At 51.2% G+C, this 22,494-nt stretch overlaps 1 protein-coding gene across 3 annotated transcripts in view; it reads left to right on the top strand.

The window, feature by feature from the left end:
- Positions 1 to 22,494, top strand: part of ADARB1 (adenosine deaminase RNA specific B1) — a 179,560-nt gene that overhangs the window by 39,644 nt on the left and 117,422 nt on the right. For 2 of the 3 annotated variants that reach the window (XM_044001601.1, XM_044001600.1), the window contains exon 2: positions 20,110 to 20,247. The exons of the other annotated variant lie outside the window; for it this stretch is intronic. The gene's annotated coding sequence lies outside the window, so the exon portion shown is untranslated. The remainder of the gene's footprint in view (positions 1 to 20,109; positions 20,248 to 22,494) is intronic. 3 annotated transcript variants of the gene reach the window in all.

The following is a 22,494-nucleotide window of genomic DNA, read 5'->3' as shown; positions in this document are numbered from 1 at the left end:
CTGGTGCTGTGGCTGGAGCAGGAGCACCCTCCCAAGCATCTGAAGGTCTTCATAGCACTTGGATCCTCACGACCCTGGGCAGGAGGTGCTGCTATCACCCCCACTTTACTGATGAGCTATCAGAGGTAGGAGAGGTTGGATTTCCCCAGGGCCACGCAGCTCATAAGTGTCTGGGTCAGGATCAAACCCAGGTCTCTCCACGGAGTCACGTGGTGACCCTTAAGAAGGAACCCAGGGTGGCGAAGGGTATCTCTGCATTCGTTGAAGGAGCTGGGCATGTTCATTATAGAGAGGAGAAGACTGGGGGGGGGGGGCGGCACAAGCTAGCTGGATTCAGGTACCTGGGGAGGAGGCTGGTGTGGTTTGGCTCAGTGGACCACCAGCAGAGGACAGAAGCCGCCAAGAGTCCCATTCTGGGCTGGACGTCCTGTTGGGACAAAGCGAGAGGAGAACAGAGGAGAACAATACCATTGATTGAGGGCCTTCTCTTTGCAAAGGAATCTCTGTGCCCGCCTGCTTCAGAATCTCCTAGTGGCCCTCTGAGGAAGGCACCGCATTGAGCTTCGGGCTGGCGGTCAGAGGGGGAAGGCCCTTGTCCTCCCAGGTCCCACACTGAAGAGCTGCCAGGGTTGGAGTTAGAGCCCACTTCTCCCAAGCACCGTAGTCCGCACTCTCACCACTGGTTCTGCTGCTCCTCCAAGCACTGGCACTGTGAATGACTAGGTCGGCCTGAGATGGGTGAGGAGGAAGGGGTGGGGAGGGGTACTTGCCCAGGCAGCCTGGCACTGGGTCACTGCTTTCTAAAGAAAGGTGACCAGCTGGCCCCAGCTCTGGCCTTGGGCCCTTTCTTTTTTTTTTTTCAACATTTAGAATTTTTCCCCAAATTACATGTAAAATACAAATTTTGACATCAATTTTTTCTTTCCCCCCAACAAGAACTCAAGCAATTCAATATAAGCTATACATATACAGTCGTGCAAAACATTTCCACGTTAGCCAGGTTGTGAAAGAAAACAGACAAAAACAAAACTTCAGACACAGCAACTAACAAAAAATTATGCTTCAATCTGTATTCAGATACCATCAGTTCTCTCTCTGTAGGTGGATTGCATTTTTCATAAGACCTCTGTCCTGGATCATTGCATTGCTGAAAATAACCAAATCATTCACAGCAGATCATCCTACACTATTGCTGTTATTTTGTATACAGTACATTTCACTTTGCATCAGCTCATGTAGATCTTTCCAGGTTTTTCTGATAGCATCCTGCACCTTGTGTCCTTTCTGGCCCTTCCCTCACTCCCCAGTGGCCCTGAGGACTTTCTCCCCCTTGTCTGGCATTTCTTTTCCTGGACATTTGTGAGCAGAGGCTCAGTGCCCACTTGCTGGGGGTAGTGAGGACTCCTGACCTCAGGAGGTCAGGTGTAACCTCGAGTTTCTGTCTTTCTGGAATTCTTTTTTTTTTTTTTAAGTGAGGCAATTGAGGTTAAGTGACTTGCCCAGGGTCACACAGCTAGTAAGTGTTAAGTGTCTGAGGCCGGATTTGAACTCAGGTCCTCCTGACTCCAGGGCCAGTGCTCTATCCACTGCGCCATCTAGCTGCCCGCTCTGGAATTCTCTTATGCTGGTGATGACAGGTCTGAGGTGAAAGCTGCCTTCACCTCCCCCGGCTTAGGTATTCTTGGTTCAGTCTTTATTTCAGGACTGTTAGGATCTGCGGGGCAGCTGCTTACTAATTAGCCGCTCAGTAAATGGTCTTTAAAATGCTGTGTAGTGACATGATCATCTTGTTGTGGGATCCAAATGAGGGTTGGGGACCGCCCAGGGCAGACTTGCCCAGGCTTAGGTCACATGGGACTAGCTTTCGACATCCAAGGGTTGCTCCCAGGCCCCGATTAGGCATCAGAGTAGGTCTTGAAATGATAGTTGTTCTAAGGTATCACCTCACGCCCATGAGAGTGGTAAATGTAGCAAAAATGGAAAATGGTGGATGTTGGAGGGGATGTGGGAAAGCTTGGAACACTAATCCACTGTTGGTGGAGTTGTGAACTGATCCAGCCATTCTGGAGAACAATCTGAAACTATGCCCCAAAAGCTGTAGAACTGTGCATACCCTTTGATCCAGCAATACCACTCCTAGGTTTATAGCCCAAAGACATCCCCCAAAAGAGAAAAAAACCTATTTGTACAACAATATTGATAGCAGCTCTTTTCGTGGTGGCTAAAAATGGGAAATGAAAGGATTACCCATCCATTGGAGAATGGCTAAACAAGCTGTAGTATATGATGGTTATGGACAATTATTGTGCTATAAGAAATGACGAGGTGGGGGGTAGCTAGGTGGCACAGTGGATAAAGCACCGGCTCTGGATTCAGGAGGACCTGAGTTCAAATCCAACCTCAAACACTTGACACTTACCAGCTGTGTGACTCTGGGCAAGTCACTTAACCCCCATTGCCCCGCAACCCCCCCAAAAAACAAACAAAAAAAATGACAAGGAGGATGGTTTCAGAAAGGCCTGGAAAGACTTGTATGAACTGATGTAGTGTGAAGTGAGCAGAACCAGGAGAACCTTGTGCACAGAGACAGCCATATTGCTGGATGAAGAACTGTGAATGACTTAACTATTCTCAACAATATGTACAATGATCCAAGACAATCCCAAAGGACTGATGATGAAGCAGACTATCCACCGCCAAAGAAAGAACTGACATGGACGGAACTCAGACTGAAGCAGGCTGTTTGTCACTTTCTTTCATTTTTTCTTTTATTCGAGTTTTCTTGTACAAAATGACTAATATGGTCATGTTGTACAGTGAGAAAAATGATAGGTGAACATGTGCTGAACTCGACCAGAGGGAATCCGGAGCCTGGGTCCAGTCCTACTTCTGACGCTTACTATCCATGTGACCCTGGCCAAGTCACCTGCCCTCTTCCTGCCTCAGTTTCCTCCCAGTAAAAGGAGGGGTTTGGATCCAGTGATCTCCAAAGTCTCTTCCAGATCCACGTCTAAGATCTTATGATGTGTCTGTTGGGGTTAAGGATCGAATGTGCTTACAGTTAAATCAGCCAGTTGGTCTGATGGCAATTTCTGCCCTTCTTCTCTCCTTGAGATCCACACCAGTCCTGAGGCCTTCTCTGTGCTACCTGTCTTTCCTGGCAAGTCTGGGTACTGTTGTTGGTCTCAGCAGGAAGAGACCCTCTGGGGCCACTGAGTCACAGGGAAGCAAGTGTCTGTCCCCGCCTCTACAGTCTGTGAGCTGACTTGGGGGTCGGGAAGTCTAGCGGTGTGAGTTCTCAGGCCCTGGGCTGCTCTCTGAGATGAGGAGGTGCCAAGCGTTAGGTAGATGAAATGGCCGGCTCCATGCTTTCTGCCTCCTGGCTCCTAACAGCCCTGATCGGGAAACCCTGGAGCTTTTGCCCGTCTGTGCCCTCCCGGACCCTCTTCAGCCTTCAGCCTGCTGACCAGGCCCTCATCGTCGGGAAGTCTCCCCTCGGCTCTTTCGCCGCCATCTTGTTGGCCGACCTTCCCAGATCACCCTCCCTCGAAGCAGGAGGCTCCCGGCTGGCCCTGGGGCTTCTTCTCTGTTCTTCCTATTCTCTGCCTTGGATTAGCCAGCCTGCTCCCAAATCTCTGTCCTGCCCCTGTCTCCTTCCTTTATTTCAGTCTTGGGGGGATGAAAACAATGCGGTGGCAACTCCCTATATTGTCAGCAGCCGAAAGGGCATTTCTCTGGGGAGGGTCAAATGGCACCCCCAGATCATGACAAGAGAAGAGGAGTCATCGCGATACAACAGAACAAGAGCTGGCCTTTTTGTGAGCACATGCGCTGTGCTCGTCTCTATCGATCTTCACAAGTGTCTGGTGAAGGAGGTGTAGTTATCATCCCCATTTTCCAGATGAGGGAGTTAGACTTGTCCAGTGACTAACCTAAGGTCACACAGCTAGCACGGGGCTGAGCTGAGGGCTTGCTGACTCCGGGCCCAGTGCTCTGGGCTCTGTCCCCTGCAGATGCACAGCGGAGGCTGTTCTCATCTTCCTGGAGTCCACCGTTTCTCTTGTCTCTCCTCTGCCACCTTCCAGGCAGGCCCCCAGAGTCCTCCCCAGGCCTTCTCCATGGCAGCTCAGGCCCCCCTCAGCCTGAATCATTGCTGCAGCTTCTTAGTTGGTTTCCTTGTTGTCATGTGCTCTCGCTAAGCCATCCCCCAGCCTGCTGCCAAGCCCGTCATCCCAGGCCCAGGCCCTGCTCACAGAGCTCTGGGGGCCTCAGCGTGCAGTTACCCTCCACAGTCTGGTGCCAATTGACTCCTCTGACTGCCCTGGGACACAGCCTGGCCTGTTCATTCCGGCCTGAGCTCCCTCCTCATCTTTCCATCTTGGAGTCTGTTTCCTTCCTCCAAGACTCTGCCCAGGAGCCCTCTCCTCCAGGCAGCCTGCCCTGATTACCACCCCAACTGTGACTTATCTTACCACTTACCTTGGATTTGCCAACCTAGGACTGGGCTCCTTGTAGAAACTGAGGTCCCCAAAGATAGGGACAGTTTAATTTTGTCCTTTGCAAAGCGTTGGTGCTTAATATATGTTTCTTGACCTGGCCTCTGTGATGGAGCTCTGCATACCCCGACACCATACCCATACAAGAAAACAAGCAAAGGCAGCCAGCTCCTGATTAGTGCTAATTAGGAATTGCCCAGGAAAGTCGGGGCATCACTCAAATTCTCTGCATATTTCCAATGGCGTATTTCACAGAGTTGTAACTGTGAGCAGTGAGAGTTCAAGCACGTGTGACCCCACTGTACTGCTCAGATTTGTGTCTCTTCTCTGTGGGGCCCACTCTGGGGATGCTGGACCCTCTGCACCAGACTGTAGAGCCCTAGTCTATTAGAGAGGCCTCAGAGGCACCAGGCCCACATGTTGAACATTTCAGAGTCTTTTTTTCATTTTGTTTTTCTTTTTAACCTAAAAAACACCAAATAAAATGAACATTTCCATGTCCAATGAAGAATAGAATAAGCGACTTGTGCATGCCTTCCTTTTGAAGTAGGTAATACATTCCTCATGTAACTTTCAGGGCTGTCCTGCTTGTCTGAAATCCCTTCTGGCCTTCCTTTTTTATTGTTTTTTATTGTTTTTCTTCTTGCGGGGGGATACTATCCCTAGCCCCATTCTCCCTCCTACTTTATTCCCATTGCAAACTGAAAATGAAAAAGAAAATCCTTGTAACAGCTGTGCATAGTCAAGCAAAAAAAAACCCCAACCAAACAAAACCAAAAACAAACACCCTAAATTGGCTATGATCAAAATCTATGTCTCATTTTGCAACTTGTGTCCGTCACCTCTCTGTCAGGAGAGGTTAGCATACCTCATTATTGAATCTCTTTTTTGTCGACTTTGTGTGCCAGGCCCTGGGCTAAGCCTGGGTTTACAGAGACAAAAACCAGGGCCTTACAGGGTACCACATGGGTCCAAACAAAGAAAGACAAGGGACACCCCAAAACAGTGTGGGGCATTTTCAGGAGGGGATGAGCATCACTGTTTGGGGTCATCTGGCTCAGAAGAGACCTCACAGAGGGCGCGACGGCTGCCTTCCATCTCCTTCTCAGCCAGGTCCTTGTGTATTGTACAGGTGCCCCAACTGTGGCAGGTATGGATGGGAGGGGAAGCTGCTACTAGGCTGGAGGCTGGGGTGTTGTTTTGGTAAGGGAATGTCTTATTCCAGTCTGTCATAGGCGGAGGGGTTTGCCATTTCCTTCTCCATCTCATTAAATGGATGAGGAAACAGAAGTAAACAGGGTAAAGTGACTTGCTGAGGGTCACACAGCCAGGAAGTGCCTGACTCTAGCCTCAGCTCCCTATCTATGGCACCATCTAGTGACCCCCAGTGTTCTCCTAGCTCAACCCCAAATCTGTGGCCTCGAGGTATCCTCCAGAAAGGATGTTCCCAGGCCTGAGGTCATGTTTTCCATCTTGGGCTGTGACCTGTGCTGGAGCCCATCAGCCAGGGAGAATTTCATCAATTCTGTGGCCATGACCTCCCTTGAGGGGTATGTGGAGGGCCCCTCCCTCAGCAACTGTAGGTGAGGTGGCACTATCTCTCTGTTGGAGAGGCAGGGAATTGTGGCACTCTCCCGTGAAAGGCCATTCTTTGTGGCACTCCCTCTCCTCCGCGAGGTGCAGGATGGTTGGGCTGACGCTCTGTCACAAGGCCTTTCTCCCATTCGGGGAGATCTAGGGTCTCAAAGCAGTCGTCCCCGTTCGTTCTGTAGACTGTGATTGAGAAGCATTACAGGGTCCAAGTCTGCCCATTGTTGGCACTGTGAATGTTGGGGGGGTGTCGGGTACCCCAGAACCTTTCCTTCTGTTTCTCCCTCCTGCGCGCTCCAGCCGCCCTCTTGTTCTCGCTCGCATTGATGAGGCTTTTAGAGCGAACGTTTCGCTACCTTGGACCTGATTTCTAGTTGAATAAAGATGGCTAAGCCGCCATTTTGGTTGGAATCCCCCGTTCTCTCCTATTTCCGTTCCCTGAATGGTTCCTTCTTGTCCTCCACGCTTCTCTCTCCTCTCACCACCATGTGCTTTCCTTCTGCTGATTCAAGGGATAAGAATGGCCCATAATCACACCCACTTCAGGGTTGGCAAGGGGGAGAAGGGTCAACATCATCGTGGCCATCTTGAGATGAGGGAATGGACCAACAGAAGGGAACACGGTCGCGCTGGGATCACAAAGCTGGCAAGGGCTGAGCCGGGGTGTCAGTGCCCGTGGCCTCTCCTCAGGAGCAGATGGTTGTGGCCAACCTCATGTCCTTATCTTCCTTCAGAACGGGAGCTCTTCACCTCGTTTGAGCCCAAGAGCTCTGCAGCAGGCTTCAGAGGCCTCGGAGCCCCTGCTTAGAACCGGGCTTCCAGATAATTGCAGGAAATGCTGCATTTTGCTTAGAAGTTTGTCATGATAAGGGGGCCCTTTTTCCCACCCGAGTTTGTGGACTCCCCCAGTCTGTCCTCCACTCCAGAGGCCCTGCTTTAGCACAGTTCTGAATTAGGACCCACCTACTGGAAGGGCCTAGAGCTATTCTGCCCCAATTTCTCAAACATTTAAGGCTCATTCCCCTCCCATGGCCTTGTTTTACTTAGTGCAGCCCCATTTCGTTTTCCCAGCCTCGAGGCTGCTCATCACTCTCAAGCTGGCATGCATAGCCCTTTACATCTGGGCCTGCAGCATCTCTCTGCCAGACATGCCCTCTTCACTCCATTCCTTTAAGAGCCAGCCTCCATCCAGCCCGCCTTTCTTGCCATCACTTCTGCCAGTGCTGATTCCTCCTCAGATGTCCTGCAGGGCTCATTGCCCATGCCTTGGGCTGGCTCTCCAGGGTTACCATGCCCTCTGTCTTCCAGCTGGACCCTCCAGTGATGACCGTAGAGGCAGAACATTCATCTGGGAGGCCCCAAAGAAGTTGCTGCTCCTGAGCACACAGTGCAGGGAGAGTGGGATCCGGCAAGACGGAAGCTGCTTTCCTGAGAGCAAAAATGAATGTGTAGCGTCTTTCTAAGCCAGGAGTTAAGCCAAGTGGTCCTGGCTGGGGATGACTCACCTCTACTCGATGTAAACACATTTCCCCTGGTGCCAGTCGTCCTCCGGCTGGGATGCTGTAGAGTGAGCTCTCTGGCTTGAGTCCTCCTCCCTCACTGAGTTGTCCTTCAGGGGTCCAGAGGCTTCCTACATTATACTCTGCTCCAAGAGAGTGTGCTCCCTGCCTTCTGCTGAGCTTACACTAGTAGTGGTGAAGTGTGAAGATGCTTCCTTTGTGCACGTCCTCTCCTTGATCCTCCCAGCTGCAGCCCTTGAGGTCGGTGCTGTTCTTATCCCCATTGCAAGTGAGGAAGACACTGAGGCTGACACACGTGAAGCGACTTTCCCTCTAGTATCTGAGCATCCAGCTACGACACTTTTCCTTTCACCATTAATTAGATCTGAACTTTTACAACAAGAAACTTAGCATCGGACCTTGTGCTGCAAGGCACTGTGGGGGCATCAGTGCAGCCCCCTTTTATAGGCCTTGTTGGGGATGAGGACACAGGCCAGAGAAGATTAGGGACTTGTTCTAGGGCACAAGCCGTTGATTTGTCTCCCTGCCTCGGGTCCTGCAACCAGTCAATTGATAAACATTTATGAAGCACTGACTTTGTGCCCAGCACTGTGCCAAGTGCTCTCCTCACTGTCATCCATCTTCCATCAGCAGCTGATGTGATTTTCCTAAAGCCCAGGTCTGACCTTGTCACTGCCCACCCAAGAAACCCCAGGGTTCCTGTCACCTCTGGGAGCCAATACAAAATGCCCTGCTTGGCATTCAAAGCCCTTCCCGAGCCAGCTCTCACCTCCCTTTCCAGTCTTCTCACAGCACAGCACACTCCCCGACCTGCCCTCTTGGATCCAGCAACCCTGACCCTGGGGGCGTCCATCTCTGGGCTCCTGGCCTCTTCTCTGGCTGCCCCCAGGCCTGGCCTGTTCTCCCTCCTCTGCTCTGACTCCTTTAAGTCCCACCTTCCACAGGAAGCCTTTCCCAGAAGCTGTTAATTTGGGGTCTTTCCCTCAATTTCCCTCCTGTTCATCTGTCTAGAGCTTGCTTTGTAGACATTTGTTTGCATCTTGTCCTTTGCTTCTTCTTGTAGCCCCGGGGCTTAGCACCCAGTCTAGCACACACATTAGGCACTTAATCAATGTTTGCTGATGGTCTGTGACTCGGGGCCAGCCCTCCCCGCTTTAGAACAACCAGGGTTACATCTGAGGTGTGGCTGCATGGGACGTGGCGACCTACATAACTGAGCGTGTATGTGTGTTGCTGAACCAGAGTTTTCATTAGTTGAGCTCATGGAAGAGGAAGCCAAGGTCCCCCAGGGGACTGCGGAATCATCTGCTGGAGGCCCCCAGAACTGCTCCAGGGCAGAGATCTTGAAGCTGCCCTTCTGGTGCCACAGGGCATGAGGAGATCAGCGAGGTGGCAAGGCCTTCCTCTCGCTAGGGGGATGGTCCGGGTGCTGGGCCGACTCCCCTTCCTTCTTGGCTTGACGACAAATGTGGGATGGTAGTGGTGGCGGCGGCAGCCCCATGGAGCCATCCAGCATCTCCCTCATCATGTGGATCAAATGAGACAAGGCCTGGGGCTTTGCAGGCCTCCAGGCATGGCCACCAGGGCTGACCCTCCAAGGCCGGGACGGATCCATGTGGTCTCTGGTTTTGCTTCTTGGTGCTTCTAAATGGTCTGTCAGAATGTCAGGGGGCTCTTCATTTCCTTAAGAGAGGAGGTGATGACATTTTTAGTATAGCAGAATTCTGATTTGGGGATAATTAAATGACAGTGGGACTGTCACATCAACCGGGAAGTGCAGTGGCTTGCGAGTTATAAATGGCCTTGTTATTGTCCCTGAAAGGCCCCACAGTGCCAAGAGCCCTGCTTCCCACAATGGAACCTGCCGACTCTTCTGCCCAGGAGCTGTTAGTCCAGGGGGAGGCTCCCCGGGGGGAGTTCTTCCGTGTGGGCAGGGGCTGCTGTGGCGCCTTGAGGGATGTCGCCTCTCCTGCTGGCTCAGCTCTTTGTAGCTGTGTGTCACGAGCGCGTGCGGTGACAGAGGCAGGGGCCAACCTTGGAATCGGAACAACCCACGTCTTGCCCTCGTTGGCTTCTTGCCTCTCACATAGGAGGTGCTCCTGAGATGCACGGGGTCCCCCGCCAGGGAGAGTGGGCGCTCAGGGTCAGGAGGAGGAACCTGCTTTGGGCTTTAGTCCTCATGACTGCCGCTTCAAGCTTTCAGAAGCTTTATACTTTCTCTGTCTTTGAATGACTTTGTCCTTTCATTTCATGAGCCCCTTCAGGTTTCAAGTTCATGACAGGGGTCACTGATTACAAAGGCAGTTGTTTTGTATGTTTAATTGTATTGTAGGCAACATTAATCGATGATGCTCCCATTAATTTATAAAGCCACGTGGCCCTTTTATTTGGCCTCTTGGGGCTTGTTTGTTTGTTCCACCTTTAGCTGAGTATTTTGAGATTTTTTAGTAAGAGGGTATATGGGTCTCATCTATGAAAACACTGAATCAAATTCTGTGTTATAAATAATGTGGTGCTTGTTCTTATTCAGTTGTTGTTCAATTGCGTCTGACTCTTCTCGACCCCATATGTGGTTTTCTTGGCAAAGATATTGGAGTGCTTTGCCATTTCCTTCTCCAGTTAATTTTAATGATGAAGCAACTGAGGCAAACAGGATGAAGGGCCTTGCCCAGGATCCCACAGCTAGATTTGAACTCAGGAAGAAGAGTCTTCCTGCCTCCAGGCCTGGCGCTCTGTCCACTGTGCCCCATACATAGCATACAGCAAAGGTATGCAGACACAGTTGTGCCTTGGGGGCACAGGAGGGGTCTATGGACTGCTCTGGCAAGGGACTTGCAGATGAATTTGGTTGTACACACATTTAACTTATGTGAATTACGTGGTAGACTAAACGAGACACAACCTACAGGGCTCTGGGGGCCTTTGCCACTCCTTCCATGCAGATGTGATTGGGGAGATGGGTGGCAGCCTGTTGTCCCCCTCCTCCCGCTGGCCTGTGGCCTTCTCCTCACTATCCCCATGGAAGCTCGTGGAGGCCCCCCGATGGGCTCCGCTTCTTCCGTGCAAAGCCCTTCCCAGAGCCAGCGACGGCTCTGTTTGAGCTGTAGTTGCTTAGCTGGGATGCAGGAAGATCCCATTTACCTTCAGTCGTTTCCATAGCAACCACTTCTCTGCGCCATCTGCTCTTCAATACAGTTGTGAGATCACGGGTCCCTTGGAATCTCCATTCCAAGCAGCCAAGGGCTCATAGATGCTTCCCAAGTCCCCTGGCTGGGAAGCCAACAGGCCCAGAGAGGAGAAGGAATTGTCTCAAGGTCGCAGGGCTCTTTCCTAGCTCTAGATGATTGAGACGGATGTGGATGGACACAGTGAGGCTTGGTTTTATGGGGTCTGGGGGCGGACATTGCAGGCAAGTTGAGATCAGACCGCCTACATACAAGCGGATGGACTATTGAGGGTGGGAGCAAGTGGGCTCCCTAGAAGCCAGGACAAGTCCCAGAGAGGACTCTTGCTCAGGGATGGGCCACACCTCCTAACCTCCAGGGCTGGTTCTCTGTGATTCTCGCTCTTCCAGAAGATGGATGGAAACCATCAGCCACATGTGCCCAGAAGAGAAATGGCTTGAGAGCAGCTGCCAGCGGCCGCTCCTTGCTTCAGGCATCATTCCAGAATCTGGGGGCCCCCAAGGAGGCCCTGGGCAGAGCAGTGCCTGCTCTCTCTGCTCTCCATCTGAGCCAAGGGGGCGTAAGAAGGAAAGACAGACTTTGGATGGGAATCTGGGGAGTGTCCAGGGACTGCAGGGCCAGTCTGAGTCAGAAGTCCGACGGGGTCCTCAGTCATGGAAGACCAGTCTGGAGTCCTTGGAAGAGACAGGGCTGTCAAGAAGGAGGAAGTGATTGGCCCCTGTCCTCCACCCTGCTTAGGCCCCGTCTGTAGTGTTCCATTCAGCCCTGGGCACCCTTTGGAAGGGGCCGTGATGAGCTGCAGAGTGTAGAGGGGGGCAAGCAAAAGGTGGGAAGGGTTTGGAGTCCATGCCCGGAAGGCTGCTCGGAGGAAGCGGGAATGTCTGGGGAAGGCAGAGCCAGTGGAACTTTCTTTAGGTATCGGGAGGGTTGCCACATAGACTGGCTTTGATGGCTCCGGGCAGAACCTCAGAAATGAGGGGAAGTTACAAAACAGCTGCCTTAGGCCCGAGGTCAGGAAGGCCTTCCTCATGAGGAGAGTCATTCCAGCGTGGGATGGTCATCCTCGAGGGAGGATGAAGGAGGATGGGCTCCACGCCCCCCACCCCGAGGTCTTCACGCAGAGCCTGACTGCCCCCTCCCCCCTCCCTCCACTCCCCCCTCCCCCCCCCCCCGCCCCCAGGTGTCACCTGGCCCTGTTCCTGAGCTCTCCTCTGCCCTTTTGTCTTTCACTTAAACGGCAATTAATACCCATTCCTATCTGACACCCGGCACAGAACAGAGACCTTGATGAAATGTGCTTCGGCTTCTTTGGCGCTTTAAGGCTTGTCTGATTTGAGCCCCATTCTACAGATGAGGACACTGAGGCCATGCCACACAGACGTGTAAAGGCAGGATTCAGATTCAGGTCTTTCTGAATCTGTGTTTTATTGAGGCAGACGGGAAGCAGAGGATGAGCAGAGTGGAAAATAGTGAGTTGCCTTTTCCCTTCCCCTTCCTCCTTTCCTTCTAAATTCGGTAGCCATCAGCAAAAATAACCAAGAATATATATTTATATTTATGTACGCATATGTACATATATACAGATTCCTAATATACACATGCATATATGTTTATATGAATAGCCACCTTTCCTTACCACTTTCCAGACCTTTTTCTTCCCAAATAGCCACAATTACCCACACAGATAAAATTCTGGCTCTTTTGAATCACTGAGTTACTCAGTAACTGATTCTTACCTGGGCCTCAGAATAAACTCATTTAGGGAGGAAGTACAGGGAAGAAACGAAGCACCCCAATGAGCAAGACGACTCTGAACTGAAAACATCAGAACCCCATGGCACCGCGGCCCAGGGATAGCGACCAGGGACGGTAAACAAGGAGGGGTTATGGCACCTCGGCCCAGGGATAGTGACCAGGGACAGTAGACAAGGAGGGGTTACAACCCCTACCAGGACAGGTGGGTTATAGCCCCCCCCCCCGTCAGTTTTCCTGAAGCAAAACCTCAGCCGTGTGGGAACTGTGAAGATTTCATTGTGAATGGTCTGAGTGGTCATTTGACTGCCAACGTGCTTGCGTTTTTTGACTGACAATCACTGGCTCCCATCCCCAGCTCCGGGTGTTTGCATTCGGCCCTTCTCGGCGGGCGCAGGGCTTCTGGGAGAACTTCTGATGTGGGGCTGTTTCCCCTCTAAAATATCAAGTATGAAACCGTGTCAGACGTATCAGAAATACTCAGCGTCTGGCAATTTTTCAGCCTGGGAATTGGCGTCATTTCTTCCAAGTCACTGAAATTTCTGAATCACAAAGTTGGAAGGACGTTCAGTGACCTGGTCTCAACCATTCCTGAAAGGGGTCTCAGTGGTCTTCAGGGCTTTGCCTTTGACCTGTGGGCCTTCAGGGCTCAGTCCTCCTCCCCACCCCAGCATCTGTTGGGTTCTTCCATCATCCTTTGAGTCCCCAAGTTAGTTTGCCAACGATTGCCCTAGGCCGAGATCCTTAAGCAGAAGTGGGCCCACTGGGACCCTCAGAGAGCTTGAGATGTTTCCCACCCCCTAGCTCCGTTTTCCAAAGAAAGACACGAAGGAAAGAAAACCCCCCAAGCTCCAGGCTTTGTTCTGTCCTCAGCTCACAGGCACTTTGTTGGCACCAGTTCCAGGTTCCTGGATCAGCACTAATTCAGCCCCATCCCCATGTTGGAAGGAGCTGCCTGCAGGGAGTCAGGATGATCGATGGTCATGGGGGAGCCCCAGGACAACGGCAGACAAAGCCTGAGTGAACTGGAGCATCCTGGAGGACTCTGCTTGTTTTCCTGGAGAAAACCCCATCACCCATGAAGAGGAAGGCAACACTTTCGTTATTTCTACAGCATTTTCCCCAACCATCTCTCTTCACCTCATACTGACGCAATCTGTGGCAGTCATCATCCATCTGACGGCCAATTGTTGGCCTGGGCTGTTTTCATAGACTCTGATTGGATGGGGATCTCAGTCAGTAGGAGCATTTATCAAATACCTACTGTGTGCTGGGCCCTATGCTAATCACTGGGGATACAAATGAGAGGCAAAAGATAGTCCCTGCTCTCCTGGAGCTCACAAGCCAGTGGGGGATTCAGCAAGCCAATAAATCCATACAAAGCAGGCTCCATACCGAATAAATGGGAAATGATTAACAGAGGGAAGGCACTGGAGTGAAGAGAAGTTGGAGAAGGCTTCCTGCAGGAGGTAGGAGTGTAGCTGAGACTTAAAGGAAGTCAGGAGATCAGTAGTTAGAACAACAGCTGAAGAACATTCCAGACCTGGGGGATAGTCAGAGAGAATGGCCAGAACTGAGAGATGCAGGGTTTTGTTCAGGGGACGACCAGGAGGCCAAGGTCGCTGGATCCAAGAGTACATGTTGGGGACCAAGGCAGGAGGAGACTGCAAAGGCAGGCGGGGGTTGGGTGATGAAGGGCTTTGAATGCCACACAGAGTCTTTTGTACTTGATCCTGGAAGCAATAGGGAGCCACTGGAGCTTACTGAATGGTGGAGTGGTATGGCGTGGTGTGGTGTTGACATGGTTGTATCTGGACTTTAGGAAAATCTCTTTGGTGGCTCAATGGAGGATGGGATGAATTGGGGAGAAATTCAAGACCAGCTGATGGCCCAGCAGCTTTCGCCATAGTCCAAGTGAGAGGAGATAAGGGCCTGCTCCAGGGGAGGGGCAGGGTCAGAGGTGAAACTGACAGGCCTTGGCACCCTACTGGATAGGGACCAGTGTGAGAGAGAGTGAGGAGTCCAGGGTGACTTCTAGGTTGGGAGCCTCAGGGACTGGGAGGAGGGTGCTCCCCTCTGCCATAGAAAAGGGAAGGTAGGCGGGGGAGGGGTTTGGTGGAAAGATAATGACTTCTGTTTTGAACATATTGAATTTAAGGTGTCTACTGGATATCCATTTCAAGGCAGTGGGAGAGGTGAGATTGGAGGTCAGCAGAGAGTTTGGGGCAGGAAAGGTAGATCTGGGAATCATCTGAGTAGAGATGGTCATTAACTCCATGGGAGTGTGAGAAAATAATGGGACTTGGCAGACGCCCAGGAGCCCCCACCTGAAGTTTGATTTGGAATTGATTGAATTGGGTGAGACTGAGAGACTGAGAACCTACTTAAGGATGATTAAATCAGGTCCACACCTGGCCGGCCCTAAGTAGGGCATTGTTCTCAGAAGTTGAACCTAGTTAAAGTTGATTAAATTGAGACCACATGTGGCCAACCCTGAGTGGGGTGTGTTCTCAGAGGCTGTGGACTGCGACATCAACAGGAGACTGCTCTCGACCAATCAACTTGAAGAACCTCTCATTTTGGGGAGGACAGGAAGTAGGAAGTGGAGGCTGACGGACAGGATCTGGCTCTTTTTGGTTAGAGACATCGGCTGGTGGCAGGGCTTCGCATGGCCTGTTAGGAAGTCTAGGATTTCCATGCTATAAGGAATCTGTTCTCAATCTTTTTCTCTCTTCACTATCATATCTTTTAATAAACCCTTAAAAGCCTAAACTCTTGCTGAATTTATCAGTGATTTTAGCCAGTTTCCCCCCAAAACTGGGGGGACAGATTAGAATCCACATTTAGATTTTAAACAACACAGGAGCTGAGGAGATCCCCAAGTGCAGCAGGATAGAGGGAAAAGAGAGCCCAGGACAGAGCCCTGGGGGACACTAGGGTCAGAGGGTTTGGAGGAGGATCTAGCAAAGGAGACAGAGAAGGAGTAGTCAGAGAGGGAGGAGGAGAACCAGGAGAAAGTCAGTCTCTATCTCTGTCTCTCTCTTCTCCCCTCTTCCCTCTCTCCCCCCTCCCTCTTCCTGTATCTTTCAGGGTTTGAGGTGACAGCATGTGCTTGATGGGTGGTTGCTCTTCTCAAGTCAACTCAAGTCACTAAGCATTTATGAGAATCTAGTTTGTGCCAGGCACTATGTTAAGTACTAGGGATCCCAAGAAAAGCAAGAAGACAAAACCAAATAGAACCACCTTGGCTTGCTCTCTGGGAGCTCACAGTCTTGTGACACTGATAGAAGTTTGCACATGGGCTGCCCAGGAAGCAGCTAGAGAGTGGGGGGACATTTCTCATTGCCCTGTACCCTTGAAATAGGGGGATGCTTAGCAGCTTCTCTGGAAAGCAGAGAAGACACGGTGGTACTTGTTGTGGCTGTAGCTACTTTTACCCCTTTGTGTTGTTAGGTCTGCTTGACTCCAGGCCCAGTACTATATCTATTGAGCCACTGGCTGACTCAAAGACCTATCTTTCTGAATTCAAATCTGGCCTCAGACACTTACCAGCTGTGTAACCCTGAGTAAGTCACTTAGTCCTATTTGCCTTAGTCTCCTCATTTATAAAATGGGCTGGAGAAGGAAATGGCCAACCACTCTAGTTATCTTTGTAAAACAAAACAAAACAAAACAAACCAACCCAAATGGGGTAGCAAAGAATCAGACATAACTGAAATGATTGAACAACAACATAAAATGTTATATGTATAGATATAATTAACATAACCCTGGGCAAGTTGTATATATATATATATGTATGTATGTATGTATGTATGTATGTATGTATGTATGTATATATGTATATATGCGTATGTATATATGTATATATGCGTATGTATATATGCATACATATTTATATCAACACACATATATGTATATATTAAATACATTTACTGAAGCAAATATTCTTCATATGTTATAGCATACTTGATATTCCCTCACAGAGAGTTTCATAACTCTGCTAGCTACGGGCATCTCCTCTCTTTCCAAAATGCTGCTATAACTACTTGGGTATAACTAGGGCCTGTCTTTCTGTCTCTGACCTCTTTGGTCATCTACTGATATTTTTGTCATTTTCTTAGCATCATCCCAAGCTGCTTTATCAAATGGTTGGACCTCTTCACAGGTTGGACCAACAGTGTGCATCAGTGTGTCCTTTCTACAGCCTGTCCAGCCTTTCCAGCCTTTTTATCATCTTTGACAAATCGTTGGGTGTAAATGAAATCAAAAGGCATGTATCAAGTCCTCATTTTGAACCAAACACTGTTCAAAGTATCGTGGGTATACATACAAAGGCAGGGGAGTCCCTGCTTTCAGGGGGCTCTCTCTCTCTCTCTCTCTGGTAACACACAGAAGTGGGTCTGCAGCAGGGCCAATGGAAAGGCCCACTGGGCTTCAGGAGGTTGCAGCAGGGCAGCTGGAGAGGCCCAAGAGTCCTTGGGGACTGTAGCGTTGTTTTGTCTTGCATTTCTTTTAAGCAGTTTGTGATTTTTCCTTTGATAGTGGTTCCTGCAGGTCCTCTGGTGGTTACTCATCTGTGGCTGCGGGTGTGTGGCAGGGAAGCATGCTCTTGTTTTCTAGCTCTTGTGGGGAACAGAGTTTTCCACATATACAATTCTCTGTCTCGTTTATTGCCAAGTTTTCCAACACATTTTAGACCATTTTGGGCAGGTTTCAGGAAGCAGTCAGTGAGGTAATCTGGCCAGCCACAGCCAGACTAGCCGGAGGCTCAAGGACATTTGGAGTACGGGCCCGGGAAGCAGAATTTGTCGGATCATCAAGGCTTGCCCATGCTAATTAGACAGGGATCTAAAGATCCCCTCTATTTAGAAAATAGATGGCATTAGTCCAGTAGACATCGATTTTACATTTTGTCAAGACAGCAGTGGTTTTAAAAAGGTCGCTCCTTGTGTGCTGACCACTGCGCCCTTGAAAGGCAGCCAGGGCAGGACGTCTTTAGGCCCTGGGACACATGCAGGCAGTCAATGACCCTTCCTAGTTCCTCTTTTGTCTTGTCTTCTCCCATGTGCCCTGTAGGCATGGGAGGACTAGAAGTGAGTGCCCAGAAAAGAGGCAAGGCCTCCGCTCGCTGCTCAGCCCTTTCATCTGCAGTTATCCATTTGTCTGCGCCATTGACTTCTACATTGTGAAATGGAAGTGACTGCTTCTTTTGTGCAGTCAGAGGCTGGTGGCTGGGCAGGCTTTTTAAAGATTATGGAATCTTTCTGCTGTGGTCCCTCCCACCCCCGCCAAGCTTGACTAACCTTTCCAGCTGATTTCCAGGAAAACACTCCCATTTTCCCAGCTCTTTGCTCTGTCTGGTGCCAATGGATGCTGCCTCTGTGGCCCCTCAGACCGGCCCCCTCTCTCCTTCCCACTGCCCAGCTCCTGTCTGAGCGGTTGCCCACGTCCTCTTGCCTCTGTGCCAGGCCGCCTTTCACAGCTGGAGTCACAGCTGGAGATGACTCCAGTAGAAGGGACAGAGGAAGTGTGTCCAGGTTGGAGCATGGAGATGATCCTCCGGGCGTCTTCCTTGCGGCTCGTGGCCTTTGAAAAGTTCCATTTGGGTAGCTCTGTGTCAATAGAGTTGGCTTCCTTTCTGCCTCGGTGAATTTCATCTTATGCATTTCAGAGCAGAATTCTGAGAAGGGACCCCCAGAACTCCCCTCCCTCAGTGTCAGAGGGGGCTATGCCAGCTGGACCCTCACACTGGCTGCTCCTCTTACCACTTTGAAAGGAGGTGGGACGCCACTGGTCTTACTCCCATGAGACCCCTAATCCCAGGGGTCTGAACCATTCAAGAGAATGTTGACATTGCTCCTTTCTGCTGGGCTGAGGTGTTTGCAGGAAGCAGGTAAGCCTGGTGATGGGAGCTTCTGCCTGCAGGAGCCTGGCAGCAGAAGCTTCTGCCTCCCATGGCCATGAGGGGAAGGGAGCATTGCGAGACCATGATGAGGAGGAGGGCTGAGTCAAGGGGTGTCGAGTCCTTTTTCAGTCGCGTCTGACTCTCGGGGACCCCATTTGGGGTTTTCTTGGCAGAGATGCTGGCCTGGTTTGCCATTTCCTTCTTCGGCTTGTTTTACAGATGAAGAAATGGAGGCCAAAAGGGTGAAGAGACTTGCCCAGGGTCACACAACTAGGATATGTCTGAGGTCAGATTGGAACTCAGGAAAAGAGTCTTCCTGATTCCGGGCCGAGCACTCTATGAACTGCACCACCTTAGACCATGAAGTTTGCCTTCTTCACAATTTATGCCAGTTGTGACTCCATTCATGTGAAATATATGGTAGAGATCCGCACAGCTTCCATTGGGCCTTGAGGCTAGCCTCCTTCACTGCACCAGGAGCCTCCGAGTGCTCATTTCCCTGGGCTCTGTCAATTGGCGGGGGGTGTTTGTCCAGGGCCACTGTCCAGTGGCCCTTATTTAGGCCCATGGGGAGCTTCCTTTGCCTTCACCCCTTGTAGTCTCTGGTGGGTGCTTATGTGTCCTCCCCTTCGCTGCCTCCTTCTTTGCCTCCTGCGAGGCCCATCCAGCATTTTCCCCATTCTTAGATAGTTGGTCACCAGGCTCAGGATCTTGGTGTTGGGTGACTAGAGTTGGTATGTTGCTGCAGTGAAGAAAGTTTGTGGAAGGCACGTCCTGCGGCAGAGTCTGAGCACCCTGCCCCCCCCCCCAGTGCCTCCTCTGCCAGCCCGTGGCACAGGGTGGATGTCCTTGAGGAATTCTAGCCTTAGGGGCAGGGCAGGGCAACCCTGTCCCCAGAGAAGCCAAGACAAGATACAGTCAGTGTAAAGAGAGGGTGATCTGGCCACCGACTCAAGAGCCCTCTGACATTGGGCAGGGCACTTGACCTAGGCCTTGAAGGAGGCCTGGTTGTGAGAGAGTGGGAGGAATGTGAGATCGATACGGAAAGACAGGAAGGGCCTTTAAGCAGGTCGGCCAGAGCAGGCCGCCAGTTGTTGGGAGGGGGGCTGTCCAGAGAGGGCACAGGCGAGGAGGAACAGAGGCTGTGAACCCCGGGTGCCTGGAATGATGGCGGTGCCCTGGCCAGGAACAGGGCTGTTGGGAGGTGGCCAGGCATCGGTCCTCCTTGTTGGATGTGTTGGATCTGGGGGTGTCTCTGGCATCCTCAGGAGCAGAGATGCAGCCGTGCCAATAGAAGCGTGGGGTTGGCACAGGACCTGTGGCAGCTGCTGTCAGAATACTGTAAGGGCAGCAGTGGTGACCAGCACCCCGCTCCCTCTGGGCAGATGCCCTTCTCTGTTGGGTGTGTCACTGTTTATTTATGGTCCCAGGTTTGGAAGCAAACACCTAAAACTTGGAGACCTTGGGATGCTGGTTATGGGTGTGTACCTACCTTTTGTCAGGAACCACTTCCAAGGGGAGAGTGTCTTCTCTGAGGCCTCTCTGGCCATAGCCAATTCTTAGGAAATGAACTTGACATCAACAGGTGTGAAAATGGTCTCAACGTTAAATGGATATTATTAAGTTATTAAAGGTCATCTCTTTCTTTGGTTCCACAGAGTAAAGCTTTCCACGTTTGGTTCTGAGGTGACTGACTGAGGGGAGCGGCCCAAAGGAGTGGCCCATCTCTCCTTCTGAGTCCCCTCCTAGCGCAGGGGGCCACCTCCTTGGAACTGGAGGTCCAAGCAATCTTTCAGGTAAGGGAACTTAATTTAAAACAAACTGTGAAATCGCTTTTGTTTGGGGTAAGAAGCTTAAATCAAGAGAAGAGTGAGCAGGGACAGTTCTCACAGTCTTGACCCTCCCACCTGGGGGGCCACCATGCAAGTCCCCAACTACTCTGTGCCCAGATGTATTTGGTCGTGGGCCAAATCGTCAGTCATCCATTTTTGAGCACACACAAATATGTGTGTGTCTATAATCGTATGCTCATTCACAAATGATATCTGTCCACTACGGCAGGAAGTCCAGAGCTCACTTGGTTTTGAGGGGCCCCCAAAGCCTGCAGCATCCAATAGAAGCCGTGCGTTTGGGGCTGGGATGATGCAATCACTACGATCCCTTTTCTATCCCACTTGCCTGAACTTCGGCATCCATATTCCCCGATGTCAGCCAGTCAGGAAATGCTGGATGGCTTTAAAGCCCATGGAAGCTTATTGTTTGGAACCTTAGGGAGCAGTTTGGAGAATTCGTGTTTCCCAGATTTTATCGTGTGCGGAGCCGAGAGTTTCTAGAGGCAGCGCGGGCCTCATTTTGGAAGTGTAGTCACATGATGAGAGCCTTCCTTGGCTCTGCTTCTTTGTCACCGGAGTCTCTCCTGAAAACCAATCACTTTCTCACCCTGTTAGAACTTGACTTTACTGGGGAGGGGCAGATGGTTATCATTGGAACAGGCATGCTAGCAAGTTTACCCCGCTGGACACTTGGAGGTCACAGAACAGGTCAGCAGAACGGTCAGAGGAAAATGGTACCTCCCTTCTCAGGTTCAGTGGCTTCCTGGGCCCTTAGACAGGAGACTGAGCCAAGCTCCCAGTGGTCCTGACCCATCCCCTTACGTGGTCCTCCAGCACTTCATCCTGATAGTCTGTGTGTGTCCTGGGGCTGGAGGGAGCAGAGTAGAGTGAAGCAATTCAGAACCAAGGTTTGCATACCATGGGGCCTGTTTGTCCTACCCTAAGCCAGCAGGAAGGAGCTGCTGGTCGTCTGGCCTGGGCCAAGGTCATCTCCCGATGTCTGAGGCTCCTCTTCCATCTCATTCCTTGTGCATCCCCTCATTAACTGCCTCCTGCCTTTTCCAGGTCTTCTGGCCTGACCCATCCATCACTGATCCCATGACCAAGATAACCTTGCTTACTGGCTTGCCTGCAAGACCCTACTTTCAGGCCTTTGTGATATTCCAGAATTTCAGCCTTTGAAAGGGCCCTTAACCTGGTACTGGTTTCCTTCGGGAACTCGGCATGCTACCTGAACAGGTGACTGGGATCCCCACTGCACACCCTATGCTCTCACACCTCCAGACCTTTGCTCAAACTGTGCCCTCTGATGAGCATGCCCTCTTCTTCCTCCTGCAGCTCCAGCAACTTGAACTTTGCCCTTCCAGGCATTGGTGTCCCTCTGTTTGGTGCCTCTTGAATCAAGACATGTTTCTCTTCCATCAGTGAGCAGTTCTGAAGGCCACGTAGTGTGCCAGGCACCAGGTTAGGTAAAACCATCCCTCCCAGATTCTGCGCCGTATTACAGTTCTCTGCATTGGTGCTTCAGCCTGTTCTTGTTGTTGTTTGTCCTTCTGTAGTTGTGTGTTGTTGGCTTCCACTGGAGAGGATGGGTGTTGTAGCCATCCTTTATGCAGCGTTAAGTCTGACTGGTGCCTCCCTGCTGCCTCTAAGGTCAAAGACAGAGTCCTCGGCTGGGTAAGAAAGCCTTCCCCAGTCCGGCTCCGGCCTCCATCCCAGTCCAGCCAGTCTGGTCGGCTTCCACTTCCTCCACCTTCCCATTCTGGCTTGACCCTGGCTGCTTCCTTTAGCCCCAGGCAGGGAGCCCCCTCCCCAGAAGCCGTTCTTCAGCCTCATCCCTCAGTTGCCAGCACTATTCCTGTCCGAGATGGTCCGGCTGGATCCTGGGTGTGTATTTTCTGCCCTCCCATTAGAGTGGATGCTCTCTGAGAGCCCTTGGGCATCCCCTCATCAGTCTGTGTATGATCTCTTGGTGGAGGGAGACCAGAGGGAGCCTCGCAGAGGCTCTAAAGGCTCCATCTCATCTGTCTGCCTCATCAGCTCGTTCTCACAGTGACAGTTCAGGTCGTGCTGAAGTAACTAATCATGGGATTGGGACTAAGGTGTTTCCCCTTTTCTACTTCTCCTCCCCAGCCAGGCTGGCTGTACACCTTCCTGCTCATTGACTTTGGGAGTGTGCTGTGCATATGGAGAAGTCTCTGAGCAGGACTT

Source organism: Dromiciops gliroides, chromosome 4 (assembly GCF_019393635.1).
Source record: "Dromiciops gliroides isolate mDroGli1 chromosome 4, mDroGli1.pri, whole genome shotgun sequence".
Classification (NCBI taxonomy): Eukaryota; Metazoa; Chordata; class Mammalia; order Microbiotheria; family Microbiotheriidae; genus Dromiciops; species Dromiciops gliroides.
Note: the sequence above shows the minus strand (reverse complement) of the source record. Positions and strands in the feature narration are given on the sequence as shown.